This window comes from Dermacentor andersoni, chromosome 1 (genome assembly GCF_023375885.2).
Source record: "Dermacentor andersoni chromosome 1, qqDerAnde1_hic_scaffold, whole genome shotgun sequence".
Taxonomy (NCBI): Eukaryota; Metazoa; Arthropoda; class Arachnida; order Ixodida; family Ixodidae; genus Dermacentor; species Dermacentor andersoni.
In genome coordinates this window covers 391,828,966-391,849,470 of record NC_092814.1, presented here as the reverse complement: position 1 = coordinate 391,849,470, position 20,505 = coordinate 391,828,966, and positions in this window count along the sequence as shown.

Here is a 20,505-nt window from a genome sequence, read left to right as displayed (position 1 = left end):
ACCAGCAAGGGCGTTCCTCAAGGCGGTGCTCTCAGCCCGACGCTATTCAACCTCGCTCTTATTGGGCTTGCTGAACACTTGCCAACTACCACCAAAATTTCAGTATACGCAGACGACATCTGTCTCTGGACTTCGGCAGTCACACGTCCTCAGATACGTGCACGGCTTCAGAGAGCGGCTACTTTGACAGCGAGCTACTTGTGTGAACAAGGTCTCAGCATATCGCCAGAAAAATGCGCCCTAGTGGCGTTTACTCGCAAACCAATGACGCCTTATGTCATCTCAATCAACGGGCGGACCATTTCCTATGTCAGAACCTACAGATTTCTAGGCGTAATTATCGACCGAGACCTCTGTTGGAGCCCGCACGTGGCTTACATGAAACGACGCCTAACAGCAACCTCCCAGTTGTTTAAATACCTGACAGGAAAGACGTGGGGGATGTCAGTAGACGCAATGCTGAGACTCTACAGAGCTCTCTTTCTCGGTTTTTTAAGATACAGTCTACCTGTACTGAACAACACCTGCAAGACAAATATTCGTGTTCTGCAAGCAGCGCAAACTCAAGCACTCAGAGTTTGTCTTGGTTTGCCGAGATGCACGTCAACTGAGGCAACTATTGCGATTGCTCGGGACCATCCAATGCAGACTCACATCACGGTGGAAACCCTGAGAACGCATATCAGACATTTGGCACGGGCCCCCTATCACCACCTTGCAACACTACCTTCAGACAGGCACCAAGCATCATTCTCAAAAACTATTGTCAAGTACAACGACAAACTTCCCTCGGGCTTCACCGCTGCATCTAAACCATCGATGCCCCCTTGGTGCCTTGTCAGCCCCACAGTCCATCTCAACGTGCCAGGAATCGGGAAAAAGTCTGAGCTGTCGTCGCCTGTGCTGAAACAACTGTCTCTGCTTCTTCTGCACGAGAGGTACGCAGACAGTGCACATATTTATACTGACGGTTCCACAAACATCCAGTGTTCGTCCGGTGCTGCAGTCGTCCCAGAAAGAGGTATTACCATCAGCTTTAGGACTGACCACCCAACGACATCTACATCTGCGGAACTAGCTGCTCTTCGAGCTGCACTTTGTTTTGTCAATCGGGAACCACCTCGACAATGGTCAATTTTCAGCGACTCAAAGGCAGCCCTACAATCTGTACTATCAGCTCTGCGTCGCGGGCCATCTGAACAGCTCGTATTCGATATTAGATGCCTACTTCATACATCACATGAGAAAGGACATCACGTGACGTTTCAGTGGCTGCCAAGTCACTGCGGCGTCATCGGAAATGAAGACGCCGATAAAGCCGCTCGGACAGCTCTTGAAGACACACAGGAAGAGGCCATACCACTTTCACGTTCCGACGCAGCCAGCAGACTTCAAGTGCTTGCACAGGAGATCACGCTCTCTCTATGGTGCACACCAAGCAGCCAGACCAACCGCAGCGATCATCAACACGACCTGCCCTCCTTGATGCATCTCTGTATGCCAACCGGACTCCGCCGAAGTGAGGCCACCCTGCTTTATCGCTTATGGCTAGGGGTGGCCTTCACGAAATCTTACTCGTTTCGCATTGGAATGGCCGACAACGCTCTCTGCAATGCCTGTCTTTGCGAGGAGACGCTGGAACACATTCTGTGCGACTGTCCTGAATATAATGTTCAGAGACAGTCCATGGCGTTCGTTCTAGCGCACCTTGACAGTAGACCATTGTCAGTTGCAACCATTTTCACATATCGCCGACTGAAGACATCGCAGCTGAAGGCGACGAAGGGACTACTTCGGTTTATGAAGGATACGGGCTTGGACAAGCGACTGTGACAGTGATGTCACGTACCACACAAGAGTGACAGACTGTAACCAACGATGTGTGTGCCGTGTTATGTGCCCTCTATCTCTTCTCCCCATCTTTCATCCCCCCCATCCCCCTCCCATGTGTAGGGTAGCAAACCGGTTAGGCAAAACTGGTTAACCTCCCTGCCTTCCTTCTCCACTTTTTCCTTCCTTCCTTCCTTGAGGTCTTCAATTGGGGTGTTCCCCTCGCTAGTTTGAGTGCTCTCTATATGTTGCTGCGGCGGTGATGGCGCCCTAACTGGTGAGAAACCTGCCTTTCTCATCTCTTGCATTTCCTGGATTAGGTCGTCTATTCTTTTCCTGAGCTGCCGGGTTCCTTCGCGGCAGAGCTCAAGCTCCTTTTTAAGATTACTATTTTCGGCACAAAGCCTCTTCTCGTTTGCTGTCAGCATGCTTGTGTTATTGGTTATGTTATTGTGCGGAGCAAAAAGCGTTTTGGGAGGGCCGGCTCCCCAGCTCACCTTAACTCCGCCGCTTTTCTTCTGCGGTTTTGGCTTCGCCCAGGTCTGCTGGCCCGCGCCGCCCAGGGGTGGGTAGGACTCGTCCCTCTCCCGGCTTCGGCCCTGGCCTTGACTGTGGCTGCGCCCTCGGCTGCGGCTCCTGGATTCACTCCGGTAGTCGCTCCGTCGCTCTGGATCTTCATTCCGGAACCAGCGCGGTCGCCTTGCTCCGCTTCTGCTCCTGCTGCGTCCCCGCCGCTGCTGTCCCTGGGGTCCCCATCGTAGTTCGTTTGTCGACTTTAGGCGTTGTTTGCCGTCCTTTGTGCCCGCCGCGTGGGAGCCCCCGCACAGCAGACACTTGGGTGTGCATTGATGATGTTCTTCCGGATCTTTCTGGCCACATTGCAGTGAAGGTGTCTATCGCTACAATCTGACGGATCGCGTCGGCGCGTAGGAGGAGGAGGAATAAACTTTATTTGTGCACAGCAGATTTGAGACCTAGGTCTCTACCTAGATGACGGCCTCGAGCCCTTAGGCCCTGGCGGCATCTTTGGCCTGCTGCATTGCCTCGAGTTGGTCTTCCGGTGCACAGCTGAACAACGTGGTGTCCCACTGCTCTCTGGTCTTGTTTATTTTATTATGTGTGGGTGTCCGAGGACAAGCTTAAACCATATGTTGTAGGTCCGCCCGTTCTTGACAGAATCTACATCTATCCGTGTAAAAGTCCGGGTAGTAGTGGTGGTAGGTCACCGGGTTCGGATATGTACCTGTTTGTAAGAGGCGCCACGCCGTCGCTTGCCGTCTACTCAGCGAGGAGTGTGCCGGGGGGAAATGGCCCTTCCCAATTCATAGTGTTTGGTGATCTCGCTGAAGCTGGTCATCCGGTCTCTCTCCGTTCCCAGTATTTGTCGCGTGTCACCTGCTCTGCCCGTCAGTTCTCGAGCCAGGTTGTGCGCTATTTCGTTCCGGGGAAGGGAGGAGTTTGCGGGTGCCCATATAATGTGAATGTTGTGATCTTCACGAATGTTTTTAAAATTCTCAGCTCTTCCGGCGAGATTCTTTCTTTTGAATAGTTCTTGATGGCTGCCTTGGAGTCGCTTACTACGATGTTAGCTTCCGTGGAGGCTATTGCCAGTGCTAAGGCAGCCTCCTCCGCCACCTCCGCCTTCCCTGTTTTTACCGTGCCACTAACTCTGCAGTCACCCTCTAGACTGGTAACAACTATCGACATACTCTATTGGCGTACTCTGCCGCGTCCACATAGACCACGTCATTGGCACTACGGAATCTTTTGTGGAGAGCTCTCGCTGTTGCGTTTCTTCGATCTTGGTGAACCTCCGGGTGCATGTTTCTGGGGATTGGGGGTATTGATAGATGTTCCCTTATTTTCCTTGGGATGTCTCTCCGCACTCCGTGCTGTGCTTCGTGGTTTATTCCGCTGTCATCTAAGATGTGCCTCCCCGTTAAACTCTGTGTAAGCCTTTCATACTGCGCTACTCTCTGGGCCTCAATAAGTTTGTCTAGTATATTGTGCACGCTGAGCGCCAAGAATTTCTCGTTTGACGTATTTGCCTGAAGTCCCAAGGCTTGCTTATACGCCCTTCTAATAATGCATTCTATCTTGGCTTTCTCCGCAGCGTAGAGCTTGAGGTATGGGACCACATATACAATACGACTGATTACGAATATTTCTATTAATCGGATGAGGTTGTGCTCTTTCATGCTATAGTGCCTGTTAGATATCCGCTTTATTAGTCTGATTGTTTGTTGAACACTATTGTCAAGTAGTCTAATGGTTTCTCCTTTATGGCCGTTTTCGGATATGCGGAATCCCAGTATTCTCTGGCTCTCCACTATCGGTATCGTGGTGCCTTTTACTCTGACCACAATGCCCGGCCTTTCCTTAATGCTTTTTCGACCCCGGCATGTGCGTCTATAGAGCAGAAGTTCTGATTTTTTGCGAGGAGCATCTCAGCCCCCTGTCTCTGATGTAGTCTTCGACCGTGTTTACTTCTGTTTGAAGGATCTCTTCCACATGCCCATCGCTTCCAGGCGCCACCCAAAGGGAGATGTCGTCCGCCTATAGGCTGTGTCCAAGTCCTATCTTTTCGAGCCTCGCAGGAAGACCGATCATTGCCACGTTGAATAGAAAGGGAGATAGCACTGAACCCTGCGGGGTACCCCTGTTACCTAGTTTGAGCGCCTCCGATTTGGATTCTCCAATTGAAATCTTCGCGGTACGATCCGTCAAGAAGTCTGATGTACGCGTATGTTTTCGTCCTACATCAAGCTTTAGGAGATTTTGTAGTGTTGCCTTGGGCGGGACGGTGTCAAATGCCTTAGTTAGATAGAGACCTAATATGGCCTTGGTGTCTAGAGTTTTCTCACCGTATCTATGATCTCATATTTTAGTTTGAGCATAATATCCTGCTTCAATAACTTGGTTCGAAATCCAAGCATGGTATGTAAGTAAAGTCCTCCATCATCCATGTATCTCGTGAGGCGTGTGAGAATCACATGTTCCATGAGTTTACCGACGCAGGATGTTAGCGCTATAGGCCTTAATTTCGTCAATTGTGGTTTCTTTCCAGGCTTCGGTATAAAGATGATTTGGGCTGATTTCCATTGAATCGGAATGCCACCTTGCTCTCAGCAGTCATTCATGTAGTCCGTGAGAGCTTGGATGGATACATCGTCGAGGTTCCTGAGCGTTTTGTTGCTTATTCCATCAGGTCCTGGTGTAGATTTCGGGTTGAGCCTGCTAAGTTCATATCTAACTTCTGCTCCGTAATAGGGGTATCAAGATTTTGATTCTCGTTACCTAGGTAATCCGGGAGTCGATCTCTATCTGCATCTCCAACGTACATTTTTTCGAGCTCTCGAAAGATCTCTTCTTTACCGTCGTAGCTGTATATAACCTTCTGTAGATTGTGTCTTTGTATGGTTTTTGTACTGCCGGGGTCCAAGAGGCATCGGAGAATGTTCCAGGTCTTGGACATTCCTATCTGCCTTTCCATCAAGTCGCATGTGGCTTCCCACTTTTGTTAGGTAACCTATTTGCATATATCTCGATTTCCTTCCACGTACCCGAGCACACGAGGGTTGGACCCTCCCGTGTCTAACCGTGCGCGGCTTAGCCGTGTCCGGGGAAAAGGGGATCCGGGGGGTTGAGCCAATGCCGGGTGTTTGGACCTTTACGGCCCCTCGGCGGCGGCAACACACCCCTTTGGCCTCGGCTTCACGTAGACGACGCCCCCGGACTGACCCTCCCGGGGGAAAGCGGTAGTTGCCTTTTCCTGTCTCTTTCTCTCTCCAACCTTCGTCTTTCTCTCACTTTCCATCTTTTCTGTGTCCTTCTCATTTCTTTATTACTTCCGAGCTTCCTGGCAGCAAGGGTTAACCATGTGTGCTGCAATCAACCTTGGTTGTACATATTTGGTTATAGCGGAAACGTACAGTTGGCGTCCGCAGGACTTCTTTCTTTATAAACCTGTGGCGTCCCTTTGTTGGGCTCCATGGTGGGCGGCTGCCGTTACTGCCGAAAGCTGAACATCCCTTATGGATTATTCTTTTCCAAAACTCCCGGATCGCCCTCAGAAGCGAGGGCGCACCGAAGAAGTATTCAAATTTTTTGGCCGACATACTGAAAACTTTCCCCGCTATCAAGTGATTAATTCTGAGAAACCAGGAAATACAACGAGAATGATCTCGCCTTTCCTCGCATCCAAATGTCTAACTCAAACTATTGGCCCAGGCTATAACGCATCTAGACTAGCAAGTGGCGACCTCCTCTTAGAACTGCATGACAAAAACCAGTACCAAAAACTAAGTAACCTAGTGTCTATTGGGGACACCCCTGTTTCAGTGACCCCACACCGCACCATGAACACCATCCGCGGTGTGATCTCTGAGGACGAATTGATTAACCTGACCGAGGCTGAACTTTTGGAAGAGTGGAAGGATCAAAATATTGTGAACGTAAAAAGAATTAAAATCAGGCGCGACGCGACAGAAATTGATACCAAACACCTTATTCTCACATTTGGCTCCAGTGTACTTCCAGAAACGATAGAAGCAGATTACATTAAGATCTGAGTAAGACAGTACATCCCTAACCCTCTCCATTGCTTCAAATGCCAAAGGTTCGGCCACAGTTCACACAACTGTCGAGGCCGGCTGACATGTGCCAAGTGCAGTAACAATGAATATTCCTCTGAAACATGCCAGAACACTCCACATTGTGCTAACTGTGGTGGCGAGCATGCCGCATACTCGCGGTCCTGCCCGTCTTGGAAAAGAGAAAAAGAAATAGTGACAATGAAAGTCAAAGAAAACATATCCTTCAAGGAGGCACGAAGGCGGGTGTCATACCTGTCTAAGAGCAGCTTTGCCGATGTGGCGCGTCAGCGGGCAGCGTTACAACGGTCTCCGGCGGCTGTCCGACCCACAGGCAGTGAGTCGGCAGTTACGCCATCTGCCCCCGCCGCGGTTGCAGCTAGCGCTGCTCCGTCAACCCAGAATAAGGGACCATATATCCCGAAGGTGGGCGCAGCCGAGGCTGCCTCAACCTCCCAGGTCCCTTCCAGCGCAGGAAACAGCCGGCGTAGCCCAATCCCACAGGCAGCCCCATCGACATCCGGGCTGGTGGGCGCAGGGGCCTTGCCCTCCGAGGCGAGGCTCTCTCAGGAAACTTCTCGCTCGCAAGAGCGCGTGTCCGGCGCCTCACAAGAGGCAATGGACGCTACACCTATCCTCATGGCGCACCAAGCGCCTAAGGGGCGGCGAGGTTTTCTCGAACGCTTCCAAAAAGGGCCACATCCCCGTTACAGGGCGTGGAAAAAGCTCTGTAAACTAAGGCATAACTTCTCTTTCTGTATACACAGCACCAATTTACTTTAAATATGGATACACAAATCATTCAATGGAACGTCAGAGGTCTCCTTAGAAACCTTGATGATGTGCAAGAACTCATCCACAAACACAATCCAAAAGTGCTGTGTTTACAGGAAACACACCTAAAATGCAAACACACAAACTTCCTCCGACAGTGCACCATTTTCCGCAAGGACCGTGATGAGGCTAACACCTCGTCCGGCGGTGTAGCAATCCCTGCAGACAAGTCCGTAGCTCTTCGCCAGGTAGCCTTACAGACGCCTCTCGAGGCAGTGTCAATTAGAGGGATTCTTTTCAATAAGTTGGTAACTGTCTGTACGATATATATATCCCCAAGCTATCACCTTCAAAAAGCAGATTTCTATAATCTTGTAAATCAGCTCCCAGAGCCCTATATACTTGTGGGCGATTTTAACGCCCACAACACGTTGTGGGGAGACGCGCGTTGCGACGCAAGAGGCCGACTCATTGAAAACTTTATTCTGACCTCTAGTGCCTGCCTGTTTAATAAGAAGGAACCAACATATTACAGCATTCAACACAATTCATATTCATCCATTGACCTAGCAATAGGTTCCGCTTCCCTTCTCCCTCATCTGGAATGGAATGTGATGAATAATCCATTTGGAAGTGACCACTTCCATATAACTTTAAACCTAATAACGCAGCATGACAACCCTCCCCGTCTTCCCATTTGGAAATTAGCATCGGCTGACTGGGATCATTTTAAGGAATCAACTCATTTATCACCCGATTTTATAAACAACTTTAGTATAGACGATGCTGTCGCATATTTTACCGCTTTTATTTATGATGCTTCTGAAAAGTTCATCCCGCAAACGAATGGTGGTTCATCTAAAAGACGTGTTCCCTGGTGGAATGATGACTGTAGAAATGCACGAAAAAGGGAGTATAAGGCATGGGGAATATTGCGCAGATCGCCGAATACAGAAAATCTAATTGAATTTAAACACGTAAAATCGCAGGGAAGGCGGATACGACGTCAGGCGAGGAGAGAAAGCTGGGCAAGGTTCCTTTCAGGTATAACTTCGTAGACACAGGAGGCGAAGGTTTGGAATGGCGTAAGGAAGGTAAAAGGGCAGCAAATAAATTCGTTGCCTCTGGTGAACTACCAAGGGAATACCTTAGAAGAACAGGCAGACACCCTAGGGGAGCACTTTGAGCATGTGTCAAGCTCAATGCACTACTCAACATCCTTCAACAAGTACAGAAAAATAGAAGAACGTAAGGCATTTGAGCGGAAATTCCCACAAAACGCACCATACAACCGTCCTTTCTGCATTGCCGAGCTGAGAGCTGCCTTGATTGTATGCAACAGCTCTGCACCAGGACCTGATAGAATAATGCACGACATGATTAAGAACGTACACACTGACACACAACTGTCACTCTTTGCACTTGAAACTATTTCGGCTGCTGGATATCTTCCGCCTGCATGGAAAGAAGCGATCGTGCTCCCCATGTTGAAGCAAGGTAAAGATCCTTCGTCAGCGGCAAGCTACCGCCCGCTAGCTCGCTCAGTGCACTTTCCCATGGGAGACCCACCAACGAAATAAAGACAGGAGATATCGTCATAGTCCACGCCGAGAAATTACCTCGACAAATGTGGAAACTCGCAAGGGTTCTTGAAGTCTACAAGGGTGTTGATGGCCATGTCCGCTCTTGCAAGATTCAACAGCAAGAAGTTAGTACCACCAGACCAATACAAAAACTTTATTCGCTCTAGCTGAAAGAGTGATTTGGTGGGCGGGAGTGTGTTGACTTAATCTCAGCGCAGTCTTGGATCGTAGAAGAAGCTCCTCCTTCCTGGAAGGAGCGCGTGCTCACGATTATCTGCAGCCAGGGACTACCTGAATGGAAAAGAATAAAAAGAATGCCTGATCCTTTGAACCTCGCTTCTTTTCAGTAAACCGTACACTATCTTAAACACAGGAAGCCACATACTTCGCTACTCTGGTTGCAAGTCCAAGCCAAGAGAAGCGACTGCAGATGCGTTCACAGGTTTTATGGTAACCAAAGTGACTGGCTCTGGGATTCTGGTGAAAGGCCTCCGGTATCTGGGCCCGAAGTGATCGGGGAGCCACAGGAGCCCAACGGTGTCCTTCGGGTTGAAACACGTATCGGTATAGGACCAAATTTTTGATCTTGAACTTCTTCAACTGCCGATGGAGCCCAGCGTTAGGTGGACGGGAGGATCCACGGCGACGTTCCATAATTGAGTGACAGTAGGTCACTACGTTGGCAAGATACAAACGGATGAGCATGGTTAGTGTATCGTCAGGTCGCGCATGCGCTCCTGGAATGGCCCCTTCCGATTAGACTGATCAACTAAGCACGTGTCTGTTATCGGGCAGTGAGCCAAAGCTATATATACTTGTAATCATCCATGAATAAACACACTTCTTGTTGCATCCATGCAGGTGGTCGTCACTGCGCACCGGAACATGTTGTCAGAAGTGGAATAGATTTGCGCTAGCAGTAACGCATCGAAAGACGGGCGTATCAGTGAACCGACAAGATGGATTTACTAAAGCCGCGGCAACCGCTGGTGCTGTCAGGGAACACTGCAAGAAATTGGTGCCTGTTCAAGCAGAGATTCGAGCTGTTCTTGCAAGTAACGGAAACGGCGAAATCGCTGAGGTCCGAGCCAGCCAAGACTGCACTCCTGCTCACCATTGCCGGAGAGGAAGCCCTAGAGGTATTCAGCAATTTCTCATTTTCGGACTACGAAAGCAAAGAGGATTATGCAGCAGTCATGGGAAAGTTGGGAAAGTCGACAACAGCAAAACGAGGTGCATGAACGGTGTGTCTTCCGTGCAAGGACTCAAGCTGAGGGGGAGCCTTTTGAGCATTTCGCTCGAGAGCTGAGGAAGCTAGCCCAAAGTTGCAATTTTGGGGACCTAAGGGATTCTATGGTCAAAGACCAGATTGTTTTCGGCACTGTTAACCCGGAATTGCGAAAGAAAATGCTGAAGGTTAAGGACCTTACATTACGCAAAGCCGAAGAAATCTGCAAGGTGGAGGAAGTATGTGCCGAGCAAAACAACACATGGGTTCAAGCGGAAAAACAAGCGGCACCAATCGAAATGCGCAGCAGTTCGAATGTTCAGCGTGCGCAGTTCAAATGTCAGGCGCGCGGGGAACTCGCCTCAGGCTCCGAGCAAAGTTACGCTCAACCCGAAACAAAAATTGCGCAGATCAAAACAAGGAGGCGATTCAAATGTTGAAAGTGCAACCGCATCCACGAACATGGAAGGTGCTCAGCCTTTGGAAAATCATGTTTCTCGTGCCGTGGCGCTAACCACGTTTCGGCTTGTTTTAGGAAAGGTCCTCAAATAAGCGCTGTGAGGGACGAGCACGACGATCTTCAAATCCTGCATGTTGGCGTGGGCAACAAAGCTGATTGGGTTATTGACGCCCCAGTCGCGTCCCAACTGGTGTCTGTGAAAGTAGACACGGGCTCGCAAGCCAACTTGCTGCCGCACACGATTTTTCAAAGGCTCAAGGTGAATCAATGTTTGAAGACAAGCCTGCGCTCATACAGTGGCAACGACATCAAGCATATCGCCGTGGCTACGCTACCAGTGACTGTGAACAACCGGAGCAAGTACTTTGACTTTTTTATTTTTAGGAAGAGCAACCAGGCCATCCTTGGGCTGTCGGCAAGCGAAACTTTAGGACTGGTGTCGCGTACTGTGGGTTATGTTCACATGAACAGCACTGGCCAAATCGCGAAGGAATTCCCAGAGTTGTTTCAAGGCATCGGCTGCTTGGCACGCCCGTACCACAAGGTCCTGTGGGAGGAAGCAACACCGGTGGTCCAGCCGGTGCGACGGGTGCCCCTGGCATTGCGTCAGCCCCCTCCGAGAAGAGCTGGACCGCATGGAACGTGCAGGCATTATCGTCAAAGTCAGCGAGCCGACGGATTGGGTAAGCCCCTTTGTCGCGGCAAGGAAGAAGGATGGCAAACTTCGCATATGCATTGATCCCAGGCGCATTAACGCAGGCATAAAGCGAGAGCACTATCAATTACCAAAAAGAGAAGATATTGAGGCAGAGCTGGCCGGAGCGAAATTTTTTACGCGCCTGGACGCGTACTCGGGTTTTCATCAAATCCCTCTTGATGATGACACTTCAAGGATATGCACAATTGAAACGCCGTTTTGTCGTTATCGCTTCTTGAGACTTCCTTTCGGAATCACTTCCGCACCGGAAGTATTTTTTTCTAAATTATGGGGTTTTACGTGCCAAAACCACCTTCTGATTATGAGGCACGCCGTAGTGGAGGACTCCGGAAATTTCGACCACCTGGGGTTCGTTGACATGCACCTAAATCTAAGTACACGGGTGTTTTCGCATTTCGCCCCCATCGAAATGTGGCCGCCGTGGCCGGGATTCGATCCCGCGACCTCGTGCTCAGCAGCCCAACACCATAGCCACTGAGCAACCACGGCGGGTGGAAGTATTTAAAAAAAAAAACTATGAATGAAATATTTGACCAGGCCCCAGGTGTGCGTATATATATCGGCGACATAATCATATGGGGGAGCACGAGGGAAGAGCATGATACCCGCCTCCATACGGTTCTGAATTGAGCAAGGACGACCGGCCTTACGTTTAATGCAACAAAGTGTAGATTCGGGGTGACTGAAACTGATTTTTTGGGCGACGTGATCAGCCAAGGCGGAATAATCGGAACCCTACAATGACGTCACCATTAAGCGAAATGCCTCAGCCAAGCGACAAAGCAGGCGTCCACAGAATGCTCGGGGTCGTGAACTACTTCGGCAAATACATACCTCACTTGGCAGGAAGAACAACGCTACTGCGAAGCCTAATTGAGAAGGACACTGTCTTTGAGGGGTCTCAAAACCATTGCGACGAGTGGCAAGCATCTGCCGTATTATAAACAGTGCGCCTCTGCTAGCCATATTTTATCCGACCCGAGAAACCAAAATCTCTTCTAACGCATCACAGAATGGGATCGGCTCGGCCCTGCTTCAGTGGTATGGTGACCGTTGGCGACCAGTAGCCTACGCTTCCGGGACAATGACCGAGGCGGAACAAAGATACGCCCAAATAGAAAAATAGACAATGGCTATAGCCTTTGGGTGCGACAAATTTTTTCACTTTGTCTACGGTCACAAATTTATCGTTCAAACCTACCACAGACCATTGCTAGCTATCGCGGCTAAAGCCAGTGCAGACATGCCTCGAAGATTACAGCGTTTTTTCTTGCGCTTATTAAGACACGATTATGTCCTTCACTTTGTCCCAGGGAAACAACTGCTCCTGGCAGATATGCTATCCAGATCGTCGCCCGTCTCTCCCCGCAGCGTGGATAACTTCACAGACGACGTCGACGTACATGCAGTGGGCGTGGCTTCATAATTCGTGAGCAAGAAAATGTTAGACAGACTAGCAGAGGCAACAGCTGTTGACCCAGACTTGCAAATTGTGTTGCGCTGCCTTTAGGAACGGAAAAGAAATTAGTGGCGCGATGAAACCGGTTTTCCCTGAGTTATCAGAAGTTCAAGGCATTGCGATGAAGGGATGAAAGGTTGTTATCCCGAAGCTCATGAGAGCTGAAATGCTCACTCGTATTCACGAAAGACACTTAGGCGTAAAGAAGTGCAAAGCAACAGCCCGGCCGTTGGTGTTCTGGCCAGGACTGAGCGGAACATCGAAAATATTGTCAGGACATGTGCCCTTTGTCAAAAATACGCATATAAGCAGCCCAGCGAACTGATAGTACTTAGACAGATCCCAGAACATGCCTGGTACCGTGTTGGGGTTGATATCTTCATGTATGGCGAGAACTCCTACTTAGGTGTGTTTGATGCATTCTCAAATTTTCCGGAAGTCGAGAAACTACCTGACACAACAACAGGAGCTGTCATAAGCAAACTTCGTGCGGAATTCCTATATAAGTCTGCACCGATAACGGTCCGCAGTTCTCATCCCATGAATTTGCCCTGTTCGTATCCAGATACGACTTCAAACACGTGACGTCAAGCCCAAGGTTCCCGCAGTCCAATGGTTTCGCCGAGAAGGGTGTCCAAATCATCAAAAGGATCATGAAGAAAACAAGTGAAACGAGGGAGGACTTCTGGCTGGGTCTACTCTGCTATCGTTCGGCCCCTCTTGAAGAAGGCCGCTCCCCAAGAGAATTGCTTTAGGGCAGAAGGTTACGTACTCGGCTGCCAGACTTCTGGCCGTGCCCCAGGAGCAAGTACTTAGGCGCCAACCTCGGCAATCGTCAAGCAGGAAACCCCTACCCGAACTCCAGAAAGATGCAGTAGTAAGACTACGGGGAGACACGTGGGACCGCAAGGCTCGAGTCGTGGACCTGGTGGCGCCGAAGTCCTATCGCGTCGCTACAGAGCAGAACCAGATACTTCGACGCAACCGACAACACCTTCTAGCCACACGTGAGCTTTTTCAGACGGACTTAGGAGAAAATGAATCCGAGAGCGAGAAGGTTTCCCAGGCGACGATGCCTGGGAGGGCGTTGCCATCACAGTCAACCGCAACTGTGCCATTTCAAGGAACCACAGCTGCTTTACATTCAACAATACCGCCCACGCAAGCGGTGCCAAGGCGATCCACCCGGTAAAGACAGCAACCGAATCGTCTGCATTACGGCCGGGATTTCAAACAAGTCTCGTATCCCACTCTCAACTTATAAAATTATCCCGGGGGAAGATGTATCGTCAGGTTGCGCATGCGCTCCTGGAATGGCCCCTTCCGATTAGACTGATCAACGAAGCACGTGTCTGTGATCGGGCAGTCAGCCAAAGCTATATATACATGTAATGATGCATGAATAAAACACACTTTTTGTTCTTGTTGCATCCATGCTGGTGGTCGTCACTGCGCATCGGAACAGTTAGATGTGACTCGACCGAGAGCAGCGAGCGAAGGAACCACTGAAGACGCGTCCCGAGATTTGCTCATGGAAAGTGTTTGAAGTATTTGCCAAGCAGTGTTTGAAGAAGGTGGTAGGGGAAGGCGAGAGAGTGAGCGTCGGCATCCTGGTGTTTCTTTCAGACTTGTAGGTGACGTCGAAGTCGAGTTCTTGTATATGGAGTATCCAACAGCCAAGAAGTCCCGATAAATTCTTAAGTGCCGCCAACCAGCACAAGGCGTTGTAATCATTAACAACCGTAATGTTGCGGCCGTGCAGATAAGGCCGGGATGTCTGGATGGACCAAACAATGGCAAGACAATCTTGTTCGGTAATTGCATAATTTTTCTCTGCAGCTATCAGCGTGCGACTTGCATATGTGACTACATATTCTTCAGAATTTTCCTGATGATGCAAAAGAACAGCGCCGATACCGTGGTCACTGGCGTTTCTATTGTGGAAGGGTGGGCGCTGTACAGTCCAAATGATAAAGCACAGGTTCGGACGTGAGTGCGCGCTTGAGGGTGCCAAAAGTAGTTTGGCATTCACCCGACCATACGTAGGGAGCGCCAGAAGGAAGGAGTTGATGAAGCGGCGCCGCTATGTTGGGAAAGTTACATGCGAAGCGGCGGAAGTAAGAAGCTAGACCAAGAAAGAGACTCAAGTCTTTTGCTCGTTGAGGTCTGGGGAAGTGGAGAACGGCGGTAATCTTATCGGGGTCAGGCCAAGTGCCCTCCTTGCTGACGAGGTGTCCTAGTATTTTAATGGTTTTATCGGCGAAGTGGCATTTTTTGGTACTGAGCCGAAGGCCAGCAGCTGAGAGACAGTTCAGGACTTCGCCGAGGCGCTGTAAGTGCTCATCGAAGGTCGATGAATATATGAATAGGTTGTCCAGATAGCATAGGCAAGTTCTCCACTTTAGGCCCCATAGTACATTGTCAATCATTCCCTTAAATTCTGCGAGAGCGTTAGATAGGCCAATAGGCATTAGGTTAAATTCGTGAAGTCCATCAGGTGTGACAAAGGCGTTTTTTTTCCTTGTCGGCTTAGTGCATGGGGATCTGCCAGTCACCGGAGCTTAAATCAAGGCTGGAGAAATACTCTGCGCCTTGTAATAGAGTGCTTTAGTTTAGCGTTTTTACGGTCCGCTCCGCTCCAAGTTTCCCCGCCAAGCCACAGCGGAACGGCAGGCGAGTTTGGCGTTTTATGTGTTTAGATTAGCGGAGCGGGCCTTTCGTAGTCGCAGCGCCCTCTGGCCCAATTCAGCGTAGTGAAAGAAAATAAAAGAAAAAAAAAAACATTTTCGCACGTTTACAGAATAAAACGGATATATAAATAACTTTTTGTTCATAAGTATCCAGGCGTGCGCTTGTAATGCATTATTGGTCCATATTATTCAGTGAAAAATGAAACGTCGACTTGGCGAACACCACGTGATAGGCAGCGAAGTTGCATTCCGCATCCAATCAAATCCTTTTTGACGCCAATGCGCCGGCGACGTTTGCGTTTAAACTTATTTCCTTAGAAAACCAGTTGGAAGTGCATTAGGCAAGTTATTAGCGCTCGCACTGGTGATGCCGCTGAGAAGTGTGCTGGAGGACACGTTTCTCATGTATACTTTGAAGTGTTAGAGATAGAAGATTTGTTGTGCCAGGAAGTGCTCCAGTACACGCGCCGAGACCCGCTGTCACTGCATGGCTACCTCGACGGCATGGACAGCGGGCCCCACATACTTCGAGCAACATGATGTGCCAAGGCTGCACCGTGCACAGCAACTGCCGGAAGTTGTGTCAACGCCGCAGTGCATCACCATTCCAGGAGAGCGTCTGCCTAACGCTGCGGCGGCTGGCATAAACGAACAGGCTGCGGGAACTGGAGCTATTCTTCGGGCGACATTATTTAGTGATTTCTTCAGCCACTTATGCGGTGCTCGCACATATTGAGAGCATGTTCGGCAGCTTTCTGCGAGATATGAATAATCATTTCTGGCTGGACCTCACTAACCTGCAAGTTTTTTCCCCAGGTATGCAATCAGTTACCTGCCAATGTGTGCTCTTACTCAGCTATATCACCTTTACTCGCAGGCTGTGAATTCTAAAGGGGCACCGCTCCACAACTGCTGGGGCTTCATTGACGGGACAGCGCGAGTTATTTGCCATCCATCGAAGGACTAGAAGCTCTTCTTTTCGGGACAGAAGCGTTTTCATGCCCTTAAGTCCCAGTCGATAATGTGCCCCATTGGTATTACCTGCCAGTTGAACGGCCCATACGTGGGAAGTCGACATGATGCAGGCAAGTTCACGATTTTGATTATTTTTATTATGCACAGCTACTTGCTGCATGCTGTGACTCAAATACATAATGCAGTCACACCCGTGCGAGACAAGGTACAGACTTGCTGACTAGTCCCTTTGTTGAAACTGCTTCAGTGGCACTCCTTGTACAACTGCTACTCATCATACGAGTGACGTCGTGAGACAAGTATTGTGCCATGTGGTGATACAATTGTAAACGTGGTTGTGAAAAGGGCATGGTACATTTTAGTAAGGTCAAAATGGTAAAACAGTGACGTGTCTTAATTAACATTGCGATGCTGTAAGCCAGTTTTCTTTGTTATTGTACATGTTTACAGTTTAAATTGACATCAGGAATAACACCTGTGAAGGTACCATCATTACTAGAAGCAATGGAATACCTGTTTGATTGCCGTAACAGGACCCCCAGTGCTGAAGTGCCATCTGGGCGCATGGTAGGCGAAGAATTGCGAGCGAAGTATGGCTTTAGCCGCGAAACGCGCACGATGTCAGCAGGCGTCGTACTTGAGGATGGATCAAACTGTAACGTCGAAATCTCGTAATTGAAGTCGTTAACTTGACGTAGGACTTCATAAAGCCCTATGTAGCGAGAGAGAAGCTTCTGGGAGAAGCTGACCCGATGACATGTTGACCAAAGGAGCACCCAAGCAGCTGGGGAAAACTTAACATCGCGATGGCACCGGTCATAATGCTCTTTCTGTAAATGCTGCGAGGCTAATAACGAGATCGGGTGATTTGACGCGTCGTGTGAGCGCGATCGATGACTTCACGAGCGTACTCAGTTGCAACACGTGGCACAGGAGGGAGGATGGTGTCAAACGGCAATGTAGGGTGGCGACCATACAAAAGATAAGAGGGTGAATATCCTCCGGTGTCATGTCGGGACGAGTTATACGCGAATGTCACGTAGGCCAGCGTGGCGTCCCAGTCGCGGTGATTGTTGGAGACGTGTTCGGTTGAGGCGTTCCGTAAGGCCGTTCGTTTGTGAGTGGTAGGCGGTGGACAGCTTGTGCTTAGTGGCACAAGAGCGGAAGAGGTCTTCGACAAGCTGAGACAAGAACGAGCGGCCGCGGTCTGTAAGTAACTGTCGAGATGCGCCGTGGTGGAGAATGACGTCGTGGAGGACAAAATCGGCGACGTCAGTTGCGCAGCTAGTCGGCAACGTCTTTGTTATCGCGTAGCATGTCGCGTAATCGCACTGTAAAAGAACTTTCCTTAAAACAACTGACATTTTCTGGCAGCTGCTTTGCAAGAAAATTTCTGTAAAGCTCCCTTTTCTGTTTTTACTTCTTCTGTTATTTGACAAGTTCTTTCTGTTTTACATTGAAATAATTTTTTCGTTTAAGAACAGTTATCTGTTTTGTATTACAGGAAAATATTTGTTTTCTGTTTAAAATTTTTCTGGTATTTCAATAATATTTTCTGTTTTATTTGACAGAAGTGTATGTGCAAAACAGTTATCCAGTTTGAGGCAGAGAAGAAGTTCTGTTTTCTGTTTATATTTTTTTGTCGCATCACTTTTTTCTGTTCCAGTGTACAGAAGTGTGATATGTAAAGGCAATTTTCCATCGTGATGAATAATGGGTGAACTAGAACTGTTGCTGAAGCCAAGGCTTTGAAAGGGCACTTCTCTTCGTGAGGGCAGTTGCCGCCCTCACGAAGAGAATTTTATTTGTCAAAACATTGACTGTAGGCGATATTCCTTGTTCGACCACTGTTTATAATTTCTAGCCTCCATTTTCATGTGAACTTCTCTCGTTTTAGTTTTCTATCGCGCGTCACATAATGATTACAACTTAACAAATATCATGTAAATATGCAGCTGGTCTCATAATGAAAATCAGGCTCTGCACTCAAAGCGGGAAAATGTTCAGTTGCAGTGCAAAAAGACAAAGTGCACACGTCGCGCTCGTCTGTGTCTCCGTCTTTCCTTTACTCAGTTTTCTTGCGCTCAGTGGTTGTAAAAATAATTTGTACGTTAGGACATTGTAGAAGAAAACAAATTTTTGTTTTATTTGACATGAAAACAACACTGGACAAATAAATAAGAAACATGGTACAATAATAGAACTGCGTATGCACACTAGGTTCAGAAAACAAGCAGCATCTCTTTTCTTCCAGGTGTTATAACAGCTTAACAGTCAATTTACCAGGCTATAGATGAGCTTCCGCTTACCATGGATAGCACGCGTACGTAGAAAAGGAAGAATAGGAAGAAGTACATGCCCTTTCAAAGCAAGGCAAGCGAGTAAATAAGTACGCACATCTAAGTACGCACATCATAGGCACTGATGGCGAAGTTACGGAACTCTACCGACCCTATCAGTAAATTTGTTTTGAATTAGTCATGGCATGTATTCATGCAGTAATTTGCGACAGACAATAGCCTCAAGATGGGTATGCAGTGTGTATGAGGCATCATGGTAGGTGTGCATTATGTCACAGTGTCCAGGTATTGTGGAGTGCACATTGAAGAGGTGTGCCTATTTTCATAATGCAGATAAAATTGATTTAAAAAGGAACTGTTGTGTAAAGTCAGATATTGGTTTAACCATCGTAGCTGAATCGCAAAATAACAAGACTGTTCTTAGCCGAAAATTGTTTAATATAATTTCGCTCTACCGCTTGTTTTTTTCTATGAATGAATTCTGGGGTGTTACGTGCCAAAAGCACTATTTTATTATGGGGCGCGCCGTAGTGAAGGACTCCGCATTAATTTTGATCACCAGGGCATCTTTACCGTGTCGCGAGTGCACGGGACCGAGGTGTTTTTGCATTTCGTCCCCATCAAAAGGCGGCCGCCGAGATTCGATCCTGAGACCTCGTGCTTAGCAGCGCAACACCATAGCCGCTTAGCCACTGCAGCGGGTGTTTTTTTTTTTTCTCAATAAACCAAGGAACCAGCTATTTCATGGAGTCATAAGTGACAAAGAGCAGGTGGCAGCACTAACACTTTGGTAAATAATGCTACAAAGAAGAGCCAGGCTACGGTTTGTTTCGTACAAAAATAGGAACGTTCTTTATTTTAAAGCTAGAAAAACTGATGGCTAAATAATCCACATAAAAACAATACAGAAACAGCGAACTTCTTACTACAGTGCAAGAGAACGAGCTTATATATCAAACCTTAAATGTGCTAAAAAAAACTAAAAATGGCGTCGGCATTAGGTTGATGAAGACTTTTGCTGTAAAACGCAATCGTGAAGACAACTGAATATGGAGACAACTTACCGTGCAAGGCCGTACTGCTTGCTTGGGCGCTGGACCTTGGTTACTCTCTCAGGGTGCCATGCTGCGACTGACCTGAAAACAACAGTGGTGATTTAATATATTGCTATGGAACAGCCGCCACAGTGAGGCTGCACTGAGGAGGAAGAAGACGACGTGGGCCCGCTTGATATAGCGTCGCCATTTTGGCCTTCCGTTAGCTTCCCTGTAAATACATTGTATATAGTATTGGGCTCCAGCTACACGTAGCATTAATTTGGTGGAGGTGGGCGTTTCCCGTACCCGTCATGGAGCTTCGCAGCGGTCACAACGGCGACAGTGCAACTTCGGCTCCGGCCGGCGGCACTTCATCTACGCAACCGTCTCCGCCTGCAGCCCCGACCTACGTAGCCGTCTCCCCCACTCGGGATCCTGGTGTTTTCAACGGAGTCGGCAGTCCTGATGTTGACGACTGGCTCCGCTTATACGAACGTGTCAGCACCAGTCACAGGTGGGATCCGACTATTATGCTTGCGAACGTTCTTTTCAACCTCGACGGAGCTCCACTTGCATGGTTCCAGACTCACGAAGAGGAGATCTCGAGCTGGGATCGCTTCAAAGAGAAGCTCCGCGATCTCTTTGGCAAACCGTTCGGTCGCCAAGTTAATGCCAAGAAAGCCCTTGCCACACGTGTACAGACGTCGACCGAGTCCTACGGGTCGTACATTCTCGACGTCTTGGCCCTTTGTGCCAAGGCTGACCCGACCATGTCTGAGGACGATAAGGTTAATCACGTCCTCAAAGGCATTGCTGACGACGCCTTCAATTTAGTGGTGTTTATGAACGTCACCAGCAT